We start from the raw sequence: 19,485 nt of genomic DNA on the forward strand, positions 1-19,485 counted from the left end.
GCATGTGAGCGAAACCAGCCAGATCCCTAGAAAAAGCTCTGCACCACTAGGCACGTGCCTGGTGTCCTGGATCCAGCCATGGTCAATGTCTGATGTGTCCGAAGGAAGGTGAAACACAAACCCCAGAAAACAGCTGGCCAGTCATTCATTGGGAAAAGTTCCTTCCTGACCCTTGCAAGTGACTGGCTTAAGCCCTGAAGCATCAGATTTGATTATAGTCAGTGTCATAATGCAGAGCTGCAAGAGTTATGGGCATGCTAGCCTGATTGGGGGTTCCACGACCACCACCCCCAAGAGGAGAAGGCGGGTGGTGGTGGTCGGGGACTCTCTCCTCCGGGGGACTGAGTCATCTATCTGCCGCCCTGACCGGGAAAACCGAGAAGTCTGCTGCTTGCCAGGGGCTAAGATTCGTGATGTGACGGAGAGACTGCCGAGACTCATCAAGCCCTCGGATCGCTACCCCTTCCTGCTTCTCCACGTGGGCACCAATGATACTGCCAAGAATGACCTTGAGCGGATCACTGCGGACTATGTGGCTCTAGGAAGAAGAATAAAGGAGTTGGAGGCGCAAGTGGTGTTCTCGTCCATCCTCCCCGTGGAAGGAAAAGGCCTAGGTAGGGAGCGTCGAATCGTGGAAGTCAACGAATGGCTACGCAGATGGTGTCGGAGAGAAGGCTTTGGTTTCTTTGACCATGGGATGGTGTTCCATGAAGGAGGAGTGCTGGGTAGAGACGGGCTCCATCTTACGAAGAGAGGGAAGAGCATCTTTGCCAGCAGGCTGGCTAACCTAGTGAGGAGGGCTTTAAACTAGGTTCACCGGGGGAAGGAGACCAAAGCCCTGAGGTAAGTGGGAAAGCGGGATACCGGGAGGAAGCACAGGCAGCAATGTCTGTGAGGGGAGGGCTCCTGCCTCATACTGGCAATGAGGGGCGATCAACAGGTTATCTCAAGTGCTTATATACAAATGCACAAAGCCTTGGAAACAAGCAGGGAGAACTGGAGGTCCTGGTGATGTCAAGGAACTATGACGTGATCGGAATAACAGAGACTTGGTGGGATAACTCGTATGACTGGAGTACTGTCATGGATGGTTATAAACTGTTCAGGAAGGACAGGCAGGGCAGAAAAGGTGGGGGAGTAGCACTGTATGTAAGGGAGCAGTATGACTGCTCAGAGCTCCGGTACGAAACTGCAGAAAAACCTGAGTGTCTCTGGATTAAGTTTAGAAGTGTGTGCAACAAGAGTGATGTAGTGGTGGGAGTCTGCTATAGACCACCGGACCAGGGGGATGAGGTGGATGAGGCTTTCTTCCGGCAGCTCACGGAAGCTACTAGATCGCATGCCCTGATTCTCATGGGTGACTTTAATTTTCCTGATATCTGCTGGGAGAGCAATACAGCGGTGCATAGACAATCCAGGAAGTTTTTGGAAAGCGTAGGGGACAATTTCCTGGCGCAAGTGCTAGAGGAGCCAACTAGGGGGGGTGCTTTTCTTGACCTGCTGCTCACAAACCGGGTAGAATTAGTGGGGGAAGCAAAAGTGGATGGGAATCTGGGAGGCAGTGACCATGAGTTGGTTGAGTTCAGGATCCTGACGCAGGGAACAAAGGTAAGCAGCAGGATACGGACCCTGGACTTCAGGAAAGCAGACTTCGACTCCCTCAGGGAACGGATGGCCAGGATCCCCTGGGGGACTAACTTGAAGGGGAAAGGAGTCCAGGAGAGCTGGCTGTATTTCAAGGAATCCCTGTTGAGGTTACAGGGACAAACCATCCCGATGAGTCGAAAGAATAGTAAATATGGCAGGCGACCAGCTTGGCTTAATGGTGAAATCCTAGCGGATCTTAAACATAAAAAAGAAGCTTACAAGAAGTGGAAGGTTGGACATATGACCAGGGAAGAGTATAAAAATATTGCTCGGGCATGTAGGAATGTTATCAGGAGGGCCAAATCGCACCTGGAGCTGCAGCTAGCCAGAGATGTCAAGAGTAACAAGAAGGGTTTCTTCAGGTATGTTGGCAACAAGAAGAAAGCCAAGGAATGTGTGGGCCCCTTACTGAATGAGGGAGGCAACCTAGTGACAGAGGATGTGGAAAAAGCTAATGTACTCAATGCTTTTTTTGCCTCTGTTTTCACTAACAAGGTCAGCTCCCAGACTGCTGCGCTGGGCATCACAAAATGCGGAAGAGATGGCCAGCCCTCTGTGGAGATAGAGGCGGTTAGGGACTATTTAGAAAAGCTGGACATGCACAAGTCCATGGGGCCGGACGAGTTGCATCCGAGAGTGCTGAAGGAATTGGCGGCTGTGATTGCAGAGCCACTGGCCATTATCTTTGAAAACTCGTGGCGAACCGGGGAAGTCCCGGATGACTGGAAAAAGGCTAATGTAGTGCCAATCTTTAAAAAAGGGAAGAAGGAAGATCCTGGGAACTACAGGCCAGTCAGCCTCACCTCAGTTCCTGGAAAAATCATGGAGCAGGTCCTCAAAGAATCAATCCTGAAGCACTTGCATGAGAGGAAAGTGATCAGGAACAGCCAGCATGGATTCACCAAGGGAAGGTCATGCCTGACTAATCTAATCACCTTTTATGATGAGATTACTGGTTCTGTGGATGAAGGGAAAGCAGTGGATGTATTGTTTCTTGACTTTAGCAAAGCTTTTGACACGGTCTCCCACAGTATTCTTGTCACCAAGTTAAGGAAGTATGGGCTGGATGAATGCACCATAAGGTGGGTAGAAAGCTGGCTAGATTGTCGGGCTCAACGGGTAGTGATCAATGGCTCCATGTCTAGTTGGCAGCCGGTATCAAGTGGAGTGCCCCAAGGGTCGGTCCTGGGGCCGGTTTTATTCAATATCTTCATAAATGATCTGGAGGATGGTGTGGATTGCACTCTCAGCAAATTTGCAGATGATACTAAACTGGGAGGAGTGGTAGATACGCTGGAGGGGAGGGATAGGATACAGAAGGACCTAGACCAATTGGAAGATTGGGCCAAAAGGAATCTGATGAGGTTCAATAAGGATAAGTGCAGGGTCCTGCACTTAGGACGGAAGAACCCAATGCACAGCTACAGACTAGGGACCGAATGGCTAGGCAGCAGTTCTGCGGAAAAGGACCTAGGGGTGACAGTGGACGAGAAGCTGGATATGAGTCAGCAGTGTGCCCTTGTTGCCAAGAAGGCCAATGGCATTTTGGGATGTATAAGTAGGGGCATAGCGAGCAGATCGAGGGACGTGATCGTTCCCCTCTATTCGACATTGGTGAGGCCTCATCTGGAGTACTGTGTCCAGTTTTGGGCCCCACACTTCAAGAAGGATGTGGAGAAATTGGAGAGAGTCCAGCGAAGGGCAACAAAAATGATTAGGGGACTGGAACACATGAGTTATGAGGAGAGGCTGAGGGAGCTGGGATTGTTTAGCCTGCAGAAGAGAAGAATGAGGGGGGATTTGATAGCTGCTTTCAACTACCTGAAAGGGGGTTCCAAAGAGGATGGCTCTAGACTGTTCTCAATGGTAGCAGATGACAGAACGAGGAGTAATGGTCTCAAGTTGCAGTGGGGGAGGTTTAGATTGGATATTAGGAAAAACTTTTTCACTAAGAGGGTGGTGAAACACTGGAATGCGTTACCTAGGGAGGTGGTAGAATCTCCTTCCTTAGAGGTTTTTAAGGTCAGGCTTGACAAAGCCCTGGCTGGGATGATTTAACTGGGAATTGGTCCTGCTTTGAGCAGGGGGTTGGACTAGATGACCTTCAGGGGTCCCTTCCAACCCTGATATTCTATGATTCTATGATTCTATGATTCTATGCTGAAGGCAATGCAGAGCTTCCTGTGAAGGAAGGGGATGGACAAGGGGACTCATGGGTGCACAGGCTCCCAGGACCCCCCGCTCCTCCACCCTGGCCTGAGCCCACAGAATTGCCCTAGGCACTGACTTTAAGTGTGTCCTGTGAGCTGTGACAGCCCCAGCACAAGACGAAGATAATTCTTGTGACCCAGCTATTCATTCTGGGAGGACCAAAGTATGAGCAGCCCCCAGGTGCTGAGGGGTGAGGCCGAACTATCAGCTGGTCATTGCATGTTCCCTGGAGCACCGGCAATGGAGAGCCCTGGGGAAGGGCTACGAGCGCAGGGAACTGTCATGGTCGCTCAAAAAGGACAAGCCCTGCCCTGTTTCCCTGAGTGATTAACCTCTGTATGGGCAGGTGGCCTGAGCCTCCTCAATATCTTCATAAACGATCTGGAGGATGGTGTGGATTGCACTCTCAGCAAATTTGCGGATGATACTAAACTGGGAGGAGTGGTAGATACGCTGGAGGGCAGGGATAAGATACAGAAGGACCTAGACAAATTGGAGGATTGGGCCAAAAGAAATCTGATGAGGTTCAATAAGGATAAGTGCAGGGTCCTGCACTTAGGACGGAAGAACCCAATGCACAGCTACAGACTAGGGACCGAATGGCTCGGCAGCAGTTCTGCGGAAAAGGACCTAGGGGTGACAGTGGACAAAAAGCTGGATATGAGTCAGCAGTGTGCCCTTGTTGCCAAGAAGGTCAATGGCATTTTGGGATGTATAAGTAGGGGCATAGCGAGCAGATCGAGGGACGTGATCGTCCCCCTCTATTAGGCATTGGTGAGGCCTCATCTGGAGTACTGTGTCCAGTTTTGGGCCCCACACTATAAGAAGGATGTGGAGAAATTGGAGAGAGTCCAGCAAAGGGCAACAAAAATGATTAGGGGTCTGGAACACATGAGTTATGAGGAGAGGCTGAGGGAACTGGGATTGTTTAGTCTGCAGAAGAGAAGAATGAGGGGGGATTTGATAGCTGCTTTCAACTACCTGAGAGGTGGTTCCAGAGAGGATGGTTCTAGACTATTCTCAGTGGTGGAAGAGGACAGGACAAGGAGTAATGGTCTCAAGTTGCAGTGGGGGAGGTTTAGGTTGGATATTAGGAAAAACTTTTTCACTAGGAGGGTGGTGAAACACTGGAATGCGTTACCTAGGGAGGTGGTGGAATCTCCTTCCTTAGAAGTTTTTAAGGTCAGGCTTGACAAAGCCCTGGCTGGGATGATTTAATTGGGTATGGGTCCTGCTTTGAGCAGGGGGTTGGACTAGATGACCTCCTGAGGTCCCTTCCAACCCTGATATTCTATGATTCTATGATTCTAAGTGTTAATTCACCAGACAAACCCCACCAGGCAACCTCTGCAGCTCAGATTCAACCTGTGGGCTTGGAGCATCTCGGCTGGCCGAGAGGTGGGCAACAGTCCCAGCCTTCACTGCTCCTACCTCACGAGGTAAGCCGGTGGGATCCCCCGGGGGTGGGGGTGAGGGGGACGTCAGTGACCCACTGTGGACAGGATCCGGGGGGGGGGGGCAGTGACCTGCTCTTGGCGGGGCTGGGATCCTGGGGGAAGGGGGCATGGACCTTCTCTGGGATCCCCTGGGGGGGCAGTGACCTGCTCTGGTCAGGGCTGGGATTCTGGGGGGAGAGTCGCAGTGATTTGCTCTGGGTGGGGCTAGGATCTCCCGGGGGGCGGCAGTGGGGTGGAAAGCCCAGGCCTGGCAGGTGCCCAGGTTTCCCTGATAGCCGCATTGGCCTTGGTTGGCTGGCCTCCTCCTTCCCTGGTGCCTTCTCTCCCCCTTGGCTTTTAGTCACCATTCTCTATGCTAATTAGGTGACGTTCTTGAGGAAGATGCTCCTGCTAATTAAGTGCTTAGGTTGGTGCAGGCTGCACATTTACTCACAGGTAGCCTGGCTGCTCAGCTCAGCCCAGCCCAGCCTGGAAACGCCTCCGGTGCCCAAACAAGGCCAGGGCTCAGGGGCGATTTAAAGGGCCCCAGGCTCCCGCCACCACTACCGCAGCAGAGCCCCAGACCCTTTCAGTCGCCAACGGAGTCCCCAGCTGCCGCCACAACCCCAGGCTCGGGACTCTGGGGAAGGTTTAAAGGGCGCAGGGCTCCACTGTGGCAGCAGCAGCTGGAGCCCCAGACCCTTTAAATCGCTGCCCGAGCCCTGCTGCCGGAGCCCCCAGGGGAACAGTGGCCGCCAAGGTCTCCGGGGGTGATTTAAAGGGCCCTTTACATCACTGCCTGAGCGGCCTCTGCCACCCAGGGGCTCTGGGAGCGGGGCTCGGACAGCGATTTAAAGGGCCCCAGGGCTGCGGCCACTGCCTTTTAAGTCGCCGGCCTGGGGAAGCTGGTCTGGTCCGGCACGGCGTACCGGCTCTTTCACCTCTGGCTGAGGCCTAATCAGTGCGGATTAGAGCGGAAGAATTACTTCTCACGTCTTTCCACGGGACTCCTTTGTAGGCAGTCATTTCCCTTTTTGTATGTGTGCAGCTGACTGCTCCTTCCTAAGGGGAGGACTTTGCACTGGTCCTTATTGAATTTCACCCCATTTACTTCAGTCCATTTCTCCAGTTTGTCCAGATCATCCCAGGGTCAGCACCAGCTCAGGGTCCGTTCCAGGCACTGCACAGACACCTCTGGGGTCGGTGCCAGAAGAAGTACTGTGCAAAGGGAGCTGGGGGTGATAGTGGATCACAAGCGAAATATGAGACAACAGTGTGACACTGTTACAAAAAAAAGCAACCATCATTCTGGGATGTATTAGCAGGAGTGTGGTAAGCAAGACACAAGAAGCAGTTCTTCTTCTCTACTCCGCGCTGATTATGTTTCAGCTCAAGTGTTGTGTCCAGTTCTGGGCACCACATTTCAGGAAAGATGTGGACAAATTGGAGAAAGTCCAGAGAAGAGCAACAAAACTGATTAAAGGTCTAGAAAACATGACCTATGAGGGAAGATTGAAAAAATTGGGTTTGTTTAGTCTGGAGAAGAGAAGACTAAGAGGGGACATGAGAACAGTTTTCAAGAACATAAAAGGTTGTTACAAGGAGGAGGGGGAGCAGAACATGCTCATGTGGGGAGAGAAGAACAAGAAACTTTTTTGTCCTCTTTAATGTCCCACAATAGTCGTCTGCTGTTGAGGGATTTTCCTTTTGGGAAAGATGTAACAACATTGACTGAAGATCAGCACTTTACACTACTGAACACCTCTCTGCTGTCTGGTGACTTACACAATCACAGGGCTAAGAACACAACTGCTCATGGCCATAGGGGATATGGCTGCTATAAGTGAAAGTAACGCAGACAGCCACTCACGAGTATTCAATAACGTCTAAATGCATCCTTATAATGCTAAACCAGTTTTAACCATCCCAACGCCCTGGTGAACCAGCCTGATTCCAGCTGTGTGTTTGGCAGTGGTCAGTTGAGACACTGGGACCTTGGCCTCATCAGTGCTGGAACTGGGGGAGCTGCTGCACCCCCTGGGTTGAAGTGGTTTCCACCATATCCAGGGTTTACAGTTTGGTTCAATGGCTCTCAGCACCCCCACTGTACACATTGTTCCAATGACTGCAAAGTTGGGGTGCAGGACCCTCTGGCTTCCCCAGGACCCCGCCTGGGCGGATTGGCTGTGGGAAGCGCACGGAGGGGCAGAGGATGCTGAATGCTCCAAGGTCAGACCCAGGAAGGTGGAAGCTGTGTGAGCTGTGTGTCCTGCAGACAGGCTGCTCACAGAAAGGAGACTTCCCCAGAGTCCTCACTGGCTTCACGGGGAGCAGTTCCAGAGCATCGCTCAGGGACTCCGTGACAAATGGGTTTGTTTAGTCTGGAGAAGAAAAGATTGAGGGGGGACATGATAACAGTTTTCAGTACATAACAGGTTGTTACAAGGAGGAGGGAGATAAATTGTTCTCCTTAACCTCTGAGAATTGGGACAAGAAGCAATGGGTTTAAATTGCAGCAAGGGCGGTTTAGGTTGGACATTAGGAAAAACTTCCCAACGGTCAGGGTGGTTACGCCCTGGAATAAATTGCCCAGGGAAGTTGTGGGATCTCCGTCACTGGAGGTTTTTAAGAGCAGGTTAGACAAACACCTGTCAGGGATGGTCTAGATAATTCTTAGTCCTGCCATGAGTGCAGGGGACTGGACTAGATGACCTCTTGAGGGCTCTTCCAGTTCTATGATTCTTCCAGGATGCTTCCCAGAGTGGCAGTGGGAGGCGTGCGCAGCAGCTGTCCTGAACACAGCTAGACCTTGTGTGCAGGCTGCCCATTAGCGCTGGCTGTAGGGGGAGGAGGAATCAGAGGTTCAGGGGCTGGACTAGGATCCAGAAGAGCTGGATTCAGTTCCTGGCTTTGTCACAGACACCCCATGTGACATTAGGCAAGTCCCTGCAGTCCTGTGCCTCAGTTTCCCACGTGTCATATGGGGATAATAATCCTGCTTTGTCTCAGGAGACCAGGAGCTCCTGGGGCAGGGACTGTCTCTCACCAGCTGTCTGTACAGAGTCCAGCACCACAGCTGGGGCCTCTAAAATACAAGCAGTTCTTATTAACCATTAAGAACTGACCAGATGCCAGGGTTCCGTCCCCGACCTTCTCGGAGCTGTGACTTCCAGGTGGGCTCCCAAGGAGAGGGTGAGGGGGCTTGTCTGTGGAAAGCGCAGCACCTCACAGACAGAGCTAATTAGCTAAATGCTAAGTACTGAGTATTATTCATTGCAGTGATTACACATTCAGATAAGCAGGAGCTGTGCCTTATTGCAATGTGATTACAGCTCGCTCTGGGATTAATCAGGGAGCAGTTTCTTTTTCAAAATTCTGAAAATCAGTTTAAAAAAATCTGTAAAATCCACATTAAAGTCAGGACACAAGTGCTGAGAAGCCAGAGGGTGGGGATGCAGGCGCCGGCAGCCTGCCCTGCTGCTCCTGTCTAATGCCCAAACCGAGCTGCTGCCCTGGCCTTGCTAGACAGACGGGGTCTTTGAGGTGGAGGCCCCTGCTGAAGAACGAGCAGTGCGAATCCTTGGAGCGAGTGGGCCAGTCTGTGTGGTCGGGTTTTCTTGCAGCTTGTTTACAGTGTGGCCTGTTGGTGCTGACGCGGCCAGGCCTCGGGAGAGGTTGAGGCTCCCTGCGACTGTGGCAGCCAATCGCACCCGCTCACCCTGCTTCAGCCTTCAGGTCACTGGTGACAAAGGTGGCCCCTGTGCAGGAGGGAAGGTGCAAGGTGGGGGGAGCTGGCCAAGGGCTCCATGCGCAGAACACAGGGGCGGGCCACACCCTACTCGAGGTTTCAGAGGGTCTCAGGCCAGAAGGGACCAGTGATCCCTTACTCTGAGCTGCTGTGTGAGGCAGGCCAGAGGATTTCCCTGAATCACGGAGATGCTGGGTGTTTGGGCACGGTCCCCAGGAGAGGATGTGCCATGCAGCAGCCTATACAGCAGAGCCTTCGCTGGTTCCTTAGAGGACCCATCCCCATGCCTCAGGGGAATCCTCTGATGGGACCTGGCTTGGTTACTGGGCTCTAGGATGATTTATGTGGGAACGGGGAACTGTGGGAACCCCAGAGCCAAGAGGGGCCAGGCCCTGGCCTCCAGATTCTCAGTGCCTACAACCAAACCTTCCTAGCTGGGAGGACTGGTGGGTGCCCTATCGTCCTGGGGACCGGGAGAGGCCTCTGCAGAGACAAGTTGCAGGCCTAGAGCCGCTGCAGTAGCTGGCAGAGCCCTGGCCAGGCACATGCACCAGCCGTGCCGTGTCTGTCCCTGCTCGGAGATCCTGGGACAGGATTTTGGCTTCCTGGGGGAAAGCAGGACTGTACCCACCGCGTGTCTCCGTAGCGGTCACGGTGCCTGACATGCCAGCCTTAGCACAGAGCTGGAGAACCTGACCTCTCCCACCTCAGAGCCTCCTCGGCATCCATGCAGGCCCTGAGTCGGGGAGCTCCTGGCCTGGGGCTTGGGCATTGGACTGGGCCCCAGGAGCTCCCAGAGCTGGGCTGATAGGGGCTCTCCCTCCTGCCACCCAGGCTGTTCCTGCAGTTCGGAGCAGGCTGGCGTCAGGGTCTTTGCTACCTGGAGAGCTGCTGTGGCCAGCGCGTGCCCAGTGATAGCCAGCTCCGCTCCAGGCTTGGGCGACGGGCTGAGGCTGTTTGGGATGCTCCCCCAGGCCTCCTCATTGATGCTGCGTCTCACAGTCCGACCCCGGAGACAGCTATTTTTACCCTGCTTTTTGCTCAGCGAAGGCGGGAGGAGCCTAGCAATGGCACAAGCTGTATTTTTAGACCGTGCTGGTTTCTCGGGGAGATGATGGGGCTGGGTTAGATGGCCAGGCTGCTTGGAGCCAGCCACTTGACCCCAGGTGCGAGGGAGACACATTTCTGGGCTTGTTCCGGGTCTACCATGTGTGTTTGGATCCAGCTCCCCGCACGGAGTCGGGGGAGCTAGGACATGCAGGGGCAGCTGCCAGCTTTGTCCCCAGCCCGGGCACAGGGGAGATGGCGCCTCCCCACCTGCCCAATCCCTGGAGGCAGGAGCAGCAGGGCTCCCCCTGCTAGACAAAGGACACAGCTCCTGCCCAGGACATTCAGGTGGGCCTAGCCCCTTGGAGCTCACACCTAGGGGTCACAGCAGGGTTAACCCTGTGGAGGCCGCAGTGCAGAGACATGGAAGAGATCTCCCAGGAGGGGCTGACTCTGCATGGAGGGTCACCCCACTGCCCCCTGGGAAAGGCCTGGCACCAGGATCCCTGTCCTGCCCCTGACTCCTCTCCGCAGCACTGGGTTCCCCCAGAGCTCTCCTGGCTCCCACTTCCCCTTGAGCCTGGGAGCAAGGGGGGGCACGGGGGAGATGTCTCCCCAGAACAGACGAGTGGGACAATGGACACAGTGGGCTCCTCTGCCTCCCAGGACAGACACTCCGCAAGGGTGTGTAGTTGGTCCCCAGCCTGCCCATCCCCCAGGTGATGTTCATCCAGGGGAGACGCAGCTGAGCACAGCTGCATCCCTGATTCCTTAATCCTGCCCCCGCCGCCTTCTGCTGCACACATGCTTGCCTGGGTCCCAGGCCTGTTCCCAGGACACCTGCGGTCAGCTCCTGATACCAGCCCTTGGGCACCTGAGGCTCTGTGCCTGACACCAGTGCAGAGACTCCAGGGCACAGGAGCCTGCCCCCGGCCCCATCACACAGCCTGGGATTGGCGGGGGGCTCTGGGATACCACACTCTCGCACAGCAGCAGCTGCAAGTGACACTTTCCACCAGCTCCAGTCGCCTCGGAGACTCCCCCCATCATGGCACATGAGACCTGGGCTCAGCTGTTCATGCTTTTGTCACCTCCTGGTTGGGCTACGGCAATGGCACGTGTCTGAGCCCTTAGGAAACTCCAGCTAGTGCAGAATGATGTAGCATGTCACACCTGGCCTCCAGCCTGACACTGCTGTCCCAAAGACCCCCTGTCAAATCCCTGGGCTTGCTCCTTATCTCCCAGGCACTCCATGGCCTGGGCCCAGCAAACTAAAGCTCCCGGCTGAGGGCTGTGCTCAATAACTGCTCTCCTCTGGCACAATGGAGCTGTCCACAGCAAGGGCAGAGCTCCTGTGCTAAGGAGAGGGAGGTTTCTCGAGGACCAGCCCTGGAGTGTGGAATGCCCGATGGTCCCAGGCTGCCCCACCTTCTATTCCATGCCAGGCGCACTGCTCCGACTGGCCTGCCTAACACACACAGAGCAGCATGGACATAAATAAAAAGAAACCCCTCAGAGTGAAATCTTGCCAACACAAAGCATGCCCTGCTCCCTGGGAGGAGGGTGAGAGAGTGAGCCATGCCGGCCAGTCACATTGCTCAGTGCACAACTGCCAGGAGCTCAGACACCCCAGGGTAGGAGCCCATCTAGGACCAAACAGCCAGGGGTGCAGCCAAGCCATGGCATTACGCAGAGCGAGCTCATCTTAACATCACAGAAAACAGACTAACACTCAGCATGGCCACCTAGCCCTGGGTGCAAAGGCCAGGCCAGTATCACACACACCCCTCCCAGCCTTTTTTATCTGGCCTTCAGGGCCCCGATTGGTCTCTGCCTGCTCCCAGCCCTTCAGGCCACTGGAGGACCATGTCTTGCTGGTTCCACCAGCTGCTGTTCCTAGAAGGCCTCTCTAGGCAACCCGTGGAGGTCTGAACTTGCTGGTATTCTCTTCCACAAGGGCTGCTTCTAAGAGTGTGCCAAGGCAGCGGCACCTCCAGTAGGAGGGCAGCAAACGCCTGGTGCATCCCGCATATTGCAACCCTCCAGAGACCAAAAATCACCCGATATAACAAAATCATGTTTCTGGCCTGCCCATTGTGATGAAATGGGAATTTTTGTAGTATTTTCACATGACAGCGAGGTGTGCCTCAGTTTACCCTACGCATTGCATTGCTGTCAGTGGGTGAAAAAGGACTGTTTGCTCTCAGGGCAGGTTTGATGGGGTATGCTCAGGCAGGGGTGAACCCCTCCTTCTGGGCAGAAGAAACCACGCCCCTTCGCTCCAGCTGCTGCACTAGTGAAAAAGGGAGCAGTTCAGCTCAGTCTGGGTGAGGAGGAAGGATGCACGTTGCAGGCTCTCATCCAGCCTGGGAGCCGCTCTGACAGTGGAAGCCAGGCAGGTAACCAGGTACCTGTGGATGCCGGAGAGGGATCGGCGTTACTGGGAACTGCATGTGCTGAGGAGCCTGGAGACCCCAACAATGTCCTGACTGTTGCTCCAAGAGACAGGCTAGGAAGGGGGCGGGGGGTCCTAGCCCTAGTGCTGGGGGAAGGGGGCGTGTTTCAGGTGCGGCCCAGCTGGCTCAGTGGTGGAGCACTCTGCGGCTGCTAGGGCCCAGGACTGGGATCCGGTGGAGCAGGGTGGGCCTGGGTCCACCTACCCTGGCTGCCACCCCGTCCTCCAAGGGGCAGCCCATTGATGCTGGCTAATTGGTCACACAGCCCTGAAAACAAGAGCAGCTATAGTGACTCTGGCTGCTAAGCCACGTAGCTCTGAAGGCAGGGACGCCATATAGACTTTGGCCGCTAGCCCCTGCCATTCAGGAGTGGAGGGCAGCCTGCCACACTTAACTATGAGTTTGACACCCCAACCCTAGCCCAAGAGGGGACAGGGTATACTTGTCCCATGACAGCAGGCTAAAAGACATAGGGAGCCAGCCCCACTGCAGCCCCTAGGGGCTCTTCACCCCCCTCTGCTCCTGCCACGCGGGTGCTGGAGGGAAGGATTTGGCAGGGGGGCAGAGGCACCATCCCATCCCTGCTGCTCATGTGAGGAGGGGGCAGGGGTGGCCCTGAGCTGCTCAGCCCCCTTTGCTCACCTCTCTGCTCCTGTGAGAGCGGTGTGGGTTGCTGGGGGGCGGGAGAGAGCGAGCGAGCGCTCTGCTTGCAGCATTCTGGTGGTTCTGCCCCAGGAGGTGGGCAAGTGAGCACGCAGCCAATAGATTGCTCAAATTTGCTAGAGGGCTGGCCCCCCACCAGGATGCCCGGCCCCAACCCCTGGATGCGGGAGCCCGGCCCCCAGTGCTGCCCCCTGGATGCCCGAGCCCTGCAGGGACTGTACTGATACAGTGTGATGTACCCCAGCTCACGTGTGTGTTGCTCCCCAGGTTAGCAATCTCCGCACTCAGGGCCTTTGCTGTCGGAGGGCCAACGTGTGGGTTTAGCCGAAGGAGAAGCAGATGGATCAGCCCTGTGCATGGGGAGCTCTGGGGCCTTCATGGTGGCACGGAGTCCCTGGGCGATGCTCTGGAACTGCTCCCCATGAAGCCAGTCAGGACTCTGGGGTAGTCGCCTTTCTGTGAGCAGCCTGACTTCAGGACACACAGCTCACACAGCTTCCACCTTCCTGGGTCTGGCCTCGGAGCATTCAGCATCCTCTGCCCCTCCGTGCGCTTCCCCCCAGCGAGTCCACTCAGGTGGGGCTCCTGGGGAAGCCAGAGGGTCCTGCACCCCAACTCCGCAGTCAGACGTGACTCTCAGCCAGCCAGTAAAACAGAAGGTTTATTAGACGACAGGAACATGGTCTAAAACAGAGCTTGCAGGTGCAGAGAACGGGACCCCTCAGCTGGGTCCATTTTGGGGGGCAGTGAGCCAGACAACCACGTCTGCACTTCACTCCATGTCCCAGCCAGCCCCAAACTGAAACTCCCTCCAGCCCCTCCTCCTCTGGGCTTTGTTCCTTTCCCAGGCCAGGAGGTCACCTAATTCCTTTGTTCTCCAACCCTTTAGCTCTCACCTCCCAGGGGGGAAGGGCCCAGGCCATCAGTTGCCAGGAAACAGGGTGTTGGCCATTCTCTGTGTCCAGACTCCTGCACACACCTGCCCTCTAGGGCTCTGCAATGATCATACACCCTTACCCCACCGCCTAGATACTTAAGAACTGCCTAGGGGAAACTGAGGCACCCCCATACTATTCAGAGGAAACATTAAGAAGAGTCCCACTTCGTCACATCTCTCCCCCCTTCGAGATCGAACTGAGCGGGGTCACTTTAGCCGGTGACCTGGGGAAGTTCGAAGCCACCAACGTTCCCATGGATGCCCCAGCCTTCCTTGGTAGGAGTTACACCAGGCCCTTCCAGTTTCACGCCCTCCCTTAGGTCGGGGGTGGTCGATAGCACTCGCAGGCCGCATGTGGGAAGGTTTATGCAGCCCATGCCCTTTGGCCACCCCAAGAATGTCTCCCCATTGACCATCACCTTCTGCTCCCACTGGAGATCCGAGGGGCCTGGCCCCAGGAAACTCCACACAGACATATAGGTTGGGACCAGGAGTGGGAGCCTGTCCACATCCCCAACCATCTGGATGACGGAGTCTATGGCCTTGGGACCCAGCAAGGGAGCTAGACACCGGGGCTTTTCCACAGGGTCCCCTTGGTTCAAATCGCCAGCCTGCTCAAAGGCAGTGAGGTGGCATCCACATCCCCCCCTCCTTAACCAGGGGCAGCAATTTAGTCTCGAGGTTCCCTGCGGAACTGGCCCCCCGGGGTCTATCCCCACTCACCCCAGGGAGGTCCCCTAGGCCTCTCAGCTCCCCACCGCCAGTTCATCCTGCTGCTGCTTCTGCAGCTCTTTCTCGGGCTCTCGCTGTCTCTCACAGTCCTCTTGCTCTCTCGAACTCAGCTCCAATCCCGTCCGTCTCCGATCCCCCGATGGGGAACCCGATCGTGAAGACCCCAGTCTGGTCGGGGACAGGAGTCTTGGGGATGCCTGGCTCCCACTCCAGCTGCTCCCAGATCCTGCTATAGCCCCATTGGGGGTCAGGAATCTGTTCCTTAGAGCGGTCATCCTCCTCCAGCTGCACGATTAACTGTGCTTTGGTGAACTTTCCAACGCTCAACCCTCTCTTTTTGCACAGGGTTACAATGTCCTTCTTAAGGAGACGGTGACAGGCCATCACTCCGCCCTTCCCAAGTTGTTGTGGACTCACAGGCCCGTGTGTTCTCAGCTCCCCACGGTTTCCAGGGAGAACCCCTAGTGTGCCAGCCCTTCTCGAGGTCACCACCTCTTTGCCAGGGTCGAGCTGCAGACTCCTCCGCCCCTTGGACTGCTCACTGCAATCCCCAGGGGAACCCTGTTACTGCAAAAGTCCTTCTCTCTCCCCGGGCCAAGCTGCAGGCTCCTCCGCCCCTGAGACTGCTCACTGCAGTCCCCAGGGGGACCCTATTACTGCACAGTCCTTCTCGCTGGTCACACACTCCCAGGGGTTAACCGCCCCCCGAAACCGCTCCTCTCTGAGCCTTCAGCAGGCCTGGTCCTCGGCGATCCCCCTTCGTGTTACTGCTCCCCAGTCACTTACTGCAGGAAGTGCCATCCACGGGGTGCAGTAGATCCCACCGCTGCCACCAGTTGTCACGGAGTCCCTGGGCAATGCTCTGGAACTGCTCCCCATGAAGCCAGTCAGGACTCTGGGGTAGTCGCCTTTCTGTGAGCAGCCTGTCTTCAGGACACACAGCTCACACAGCTTCCACCTTCCTGGGTCTGACCTCGGAGCATTCAGCATCCTCTGCCCCTCCGTGCGCTTCCCCCCAGCGAGTCCACTCAGGTGGGGCTCCTGGGGAAGCCAGAGGGTCCTGCCCCGCAACTCCGCAGTCAGACGTGACTCTCAGCCAGCCAGTAAAACAGAAGGTTTATTAGACGACAGGAACATGGTCTAAAACAGAGCTTGCAGGTGCAGAGAACGGGACCCCTCAGCTGGGTCCATTTTGGGGGGCAGTGAGCCAGACAACCCCGTCTGCCCTTCACTCCATGTCCCAGCCAGCCCCAAACTGAAACTCCCTCCAGCCCCTCCTCCTCTGGGCTTTGTTCCTTTCCTGGGCCAGGTGGTCACCTGATTCCTTTGTTCTCCAACCCTTCAGCTCTCACCTTGCAGGGGGGGAAGGGCCCAGGCCATCAGTTGCCAGGAAACAGGGTGTTGGCCATTCTCTGTGTCCAGACTCCTGCACACACCTGCCCTCTAGGGCTCTGCAATGATCATACACCCTTACCCCACCCCCTAGATACTTAAGAACTGCCTAGGGGAAACTGAGGCACCCCCATACTATTCAGAGGAAACATTAAGAAGAGTCCCACTTCGTCACACATGGGCCTTGTGATCATCTCCAGGTAAGGGCATTGGCACGGGCTGAAAATCCCCCCGCTCCTCTCGGGCCCCTCTGAGGCTCCAGCAATGAGGCCCTGAGCCCCTTCCACAGCCCCCCAGCTCCTAGGGGTGGGGAAATGGGGGCTCCAAATCTGGCCCTGGCAGCGGCTCAGGGGACAGCACAGGTGGGGAAGCCTGGAGCTCCGGCACAGAAAGGACCCTCCGCCCACTCACAGCTCCGTTCATGCGGCTGGTGCTCACGGGAGCTCCCATCTGCCCCTCTCAGAGAGATCCCACGAAGGGGGCTGGGTAGCAGAACCAGGCCCTGGAGAGGGACCCGCCTGCATCCCAGCAAGTTGTGCAGGCGGCTGCTGGGCTCAGCACCACAAGCCTGCACGTGCACATGTGCACGCAGGTGTGCGCACACAAGAGTGGCATGTGCACACCCCGGCACACGCCCAGGAGTGCCTCGGTGCACGCTGGATGGCTTAGGGCACTGTACTGTCCAGCGTGCACGTGTGCAAGGGGGAAGTGGGTCACTAGGTTCAGGCCACGCACATCAGTCCATGCTGCACTGTGAACACAACAGCTCTTCCCCCCGGGGGGGCTGGGAGAATGGTGGGGGCAGCCAGACCTCCCTGTAATGGTCTCAGCTGCTAGGCCCCTGCATGGTAACACAGGGCTCCTGTGTCCAGGGCCGTGGAAGCTGCAGGGGAGGCAGCTTGGGTGCGTCCACACGGCAAGCAGAACCCCCTGGCAGCAAGTCGCGGGGCTGTGGCTGGGCTCCTGGCGCTTGTGCGATGCTGCTAATGGTCGTGTAGACAGGCTTGGGCTGCAGCTCCGCTCTGAAGCTGAAGGGTTGGGAGGCAGGGGAGGGACGGGATGGGTAGATGGGCTGCAGAGCCAGAGCTCCGGCACGAGCCTGGGTGTCTCCACAGATATTCTGAATGGTGCAGCGTGAACCCTGCGAGCCCCAGTCTGTGGGCCCAGCCTCTGAGCCTCTCTCTGCTTTCTGCTTGCCCTGCAGACGCACTCACTGGGCTGAGCTAGGGCTTGCAGTGAACTCCCCTTGTGCAGCAGCTGGGATTGGGGCAGCTTGGGCCTGCAGGGCCCCAGTTACGGGCTCGGATGTTACGGCCAGAGGGGAGTGTCACGGAGTGTGGGGGAGTCCAGGCCCTGCACCCCTCTTCCTGGGATCCACTGAGACTCTCAGCCAGCCAGTAAAACAGAAGGTTTATTGGACAACAGGAACACAGTCCAAAACAGAGCTTGTGGGTACAACCAGGACCCCTCAATCACGTCCTTCTGGGGGAGCAGGGAGCTTAGACCCCAGCCCTGGGGTTCCCTGTGTTCCTCTCCCCAGCCCCAAACTGAAACTAAACCCACCCAGCAGGTTCCCTGCTGCAGCCTCTGTTCACATTCCTGGGCAGAGGTGTCACCTCCCCCTCCCCCTCCTGGCTCAGGTGACAGGCTCTCAGGTCTCCCATCCCCAGGGCACATTCCCAGGTCAACACTCCCCCCTCCCTGCTGAGTCACATCGTCACATCGAGCGTTCTGATCAGCTGGTCTGAGTGGCTGCAATGCGCAGGCCAGACACCCTCACCCAGTGACTCCTGCCGCCAGCCCAGAATGCCTGGCTGGGCTGGAGCAAACCTTGTACCCAGAGCTGCCCAGGCCAGTGTTCTGAGCTGTGTGTTCTGTTGATGCTGTTTGAGTTGGGAGCCCCACCGATCCCTGGGAAGCGGGCAGGCGGGGTCCGGTATCTGCAGATTTCCCTCTCCCACCTGGAGGCACTGGAGTGAGCTGGTTGTTCCTGAGCAGAAGCTGCAGAGCGGGGGCTGGTTCTGGGTCCCCTGCAGAGTGCCCGCCAGCCTGGAGCTGGGGAGCTGCCGCATGCCATGGTACCATGGGGGTGTTATATCAAACACAGAGGTACTAACTATCGAGCAGCGGCTAAATGCTCCTTAGATTTGTCTTAACCCCGAGACCCAGAGAGCCGTGAACTATGCAGCATGAGGAGCCCATGTTGCAGGGTGGGGAGAGCAGACAATTTACTGTACCGTTGCTCTCCCGTGTGCTGAGCTTTGGGGGAGGGATAGCTCAGTGGGTTGAGCATTGGCCTGCTAAACCCAGGATTGTAGTTCAATCCTTGAGGGGGCCATTTAGGCATCTGGGGCAAATATTGAGGATTGGTCCCGCTTTGAGCAGGGGGTTGGACGAGATGACCTCCTGAGGTCCCTTCCCGCCCTGTGATTCTAAGCTCCCAGCCCATTTGAAGTCTCTCCGCTGTGCCTTGTCTCTGCTCCGGCTGCTGAGGGGGCATCTCATAGCAACCTCGGCAAGGCTGCAGGAGGCAGGGAAACAGCACCCAGGCACGAAGAGCCGCTCAGACCTGCGAGTCAGTGGGGGCAGAGCTGGGAGGGAGGAGAGCACAGGTTCCTCACACAGGTTCGCGTGCCCTGCTCCAGTGGGCCAGAGCTGGGCTGAGCTGTCTGGCTGAGGGAGGTGGGTTCAGGTCCTGCTCTGCAGAACCCATGGAGCCTTGGGGACATAGCAAAGGGCAGGTGATGCTTCAAACTCTTAGCCACAGGTGTGTGTGTGTGGGGGGGGGATGCGGCACCCAGCCACAGACCGGGGGGGAGGAGGAAACGTGGTGCCCAGCCATGAGCCAGGGGTGGGGTCACAGTGCAGGGTCACATGGGGAAGGGGATCACAGCTTCTAATGATGGGGGGCACAGTGCCCAATGATTGGGGGGGGGGCACAGCACCCAATCCCATGGCTTCTTGAGCCCCCATGGCCCTTTCAGAGCCTTTCCTGCCACACCCTGGTGGATTTAGTGGGTCACTCTCCTGGGGGACAAGCGTAGGCACTGCCCTTTCCTCCAGCCCCCGCCCATCTCTCTGTGGGAACAAACCGTCCTGGCAGCTCCTGCTTTCGCTTTTGCTCCCCACTGGCTTGGCCTCCGCGTCCCCAGAGCAAGCCCAGCCACAGCGGGCACAGAGCATAGCCCCCAGACTGCACCTGCCAAGGCCTGCCCA

The sequence above is a fragment of the Lepidochelys kempii genome, chromosome 1, assembly GCF_965140285.1.
Source record: "Lepidochelys kempii isolate rLepKem1 chromosome 1, rLepKem1.hap1, whole genome shotgun sequence".
In the NCBI taxonomy this organism is placed as follows: domain Eukaryota; kingdom Metazoa; phylum Chordata; order Testudines; family Cheloniidae; genus Lepidochelys; species Lepidochelys kempii.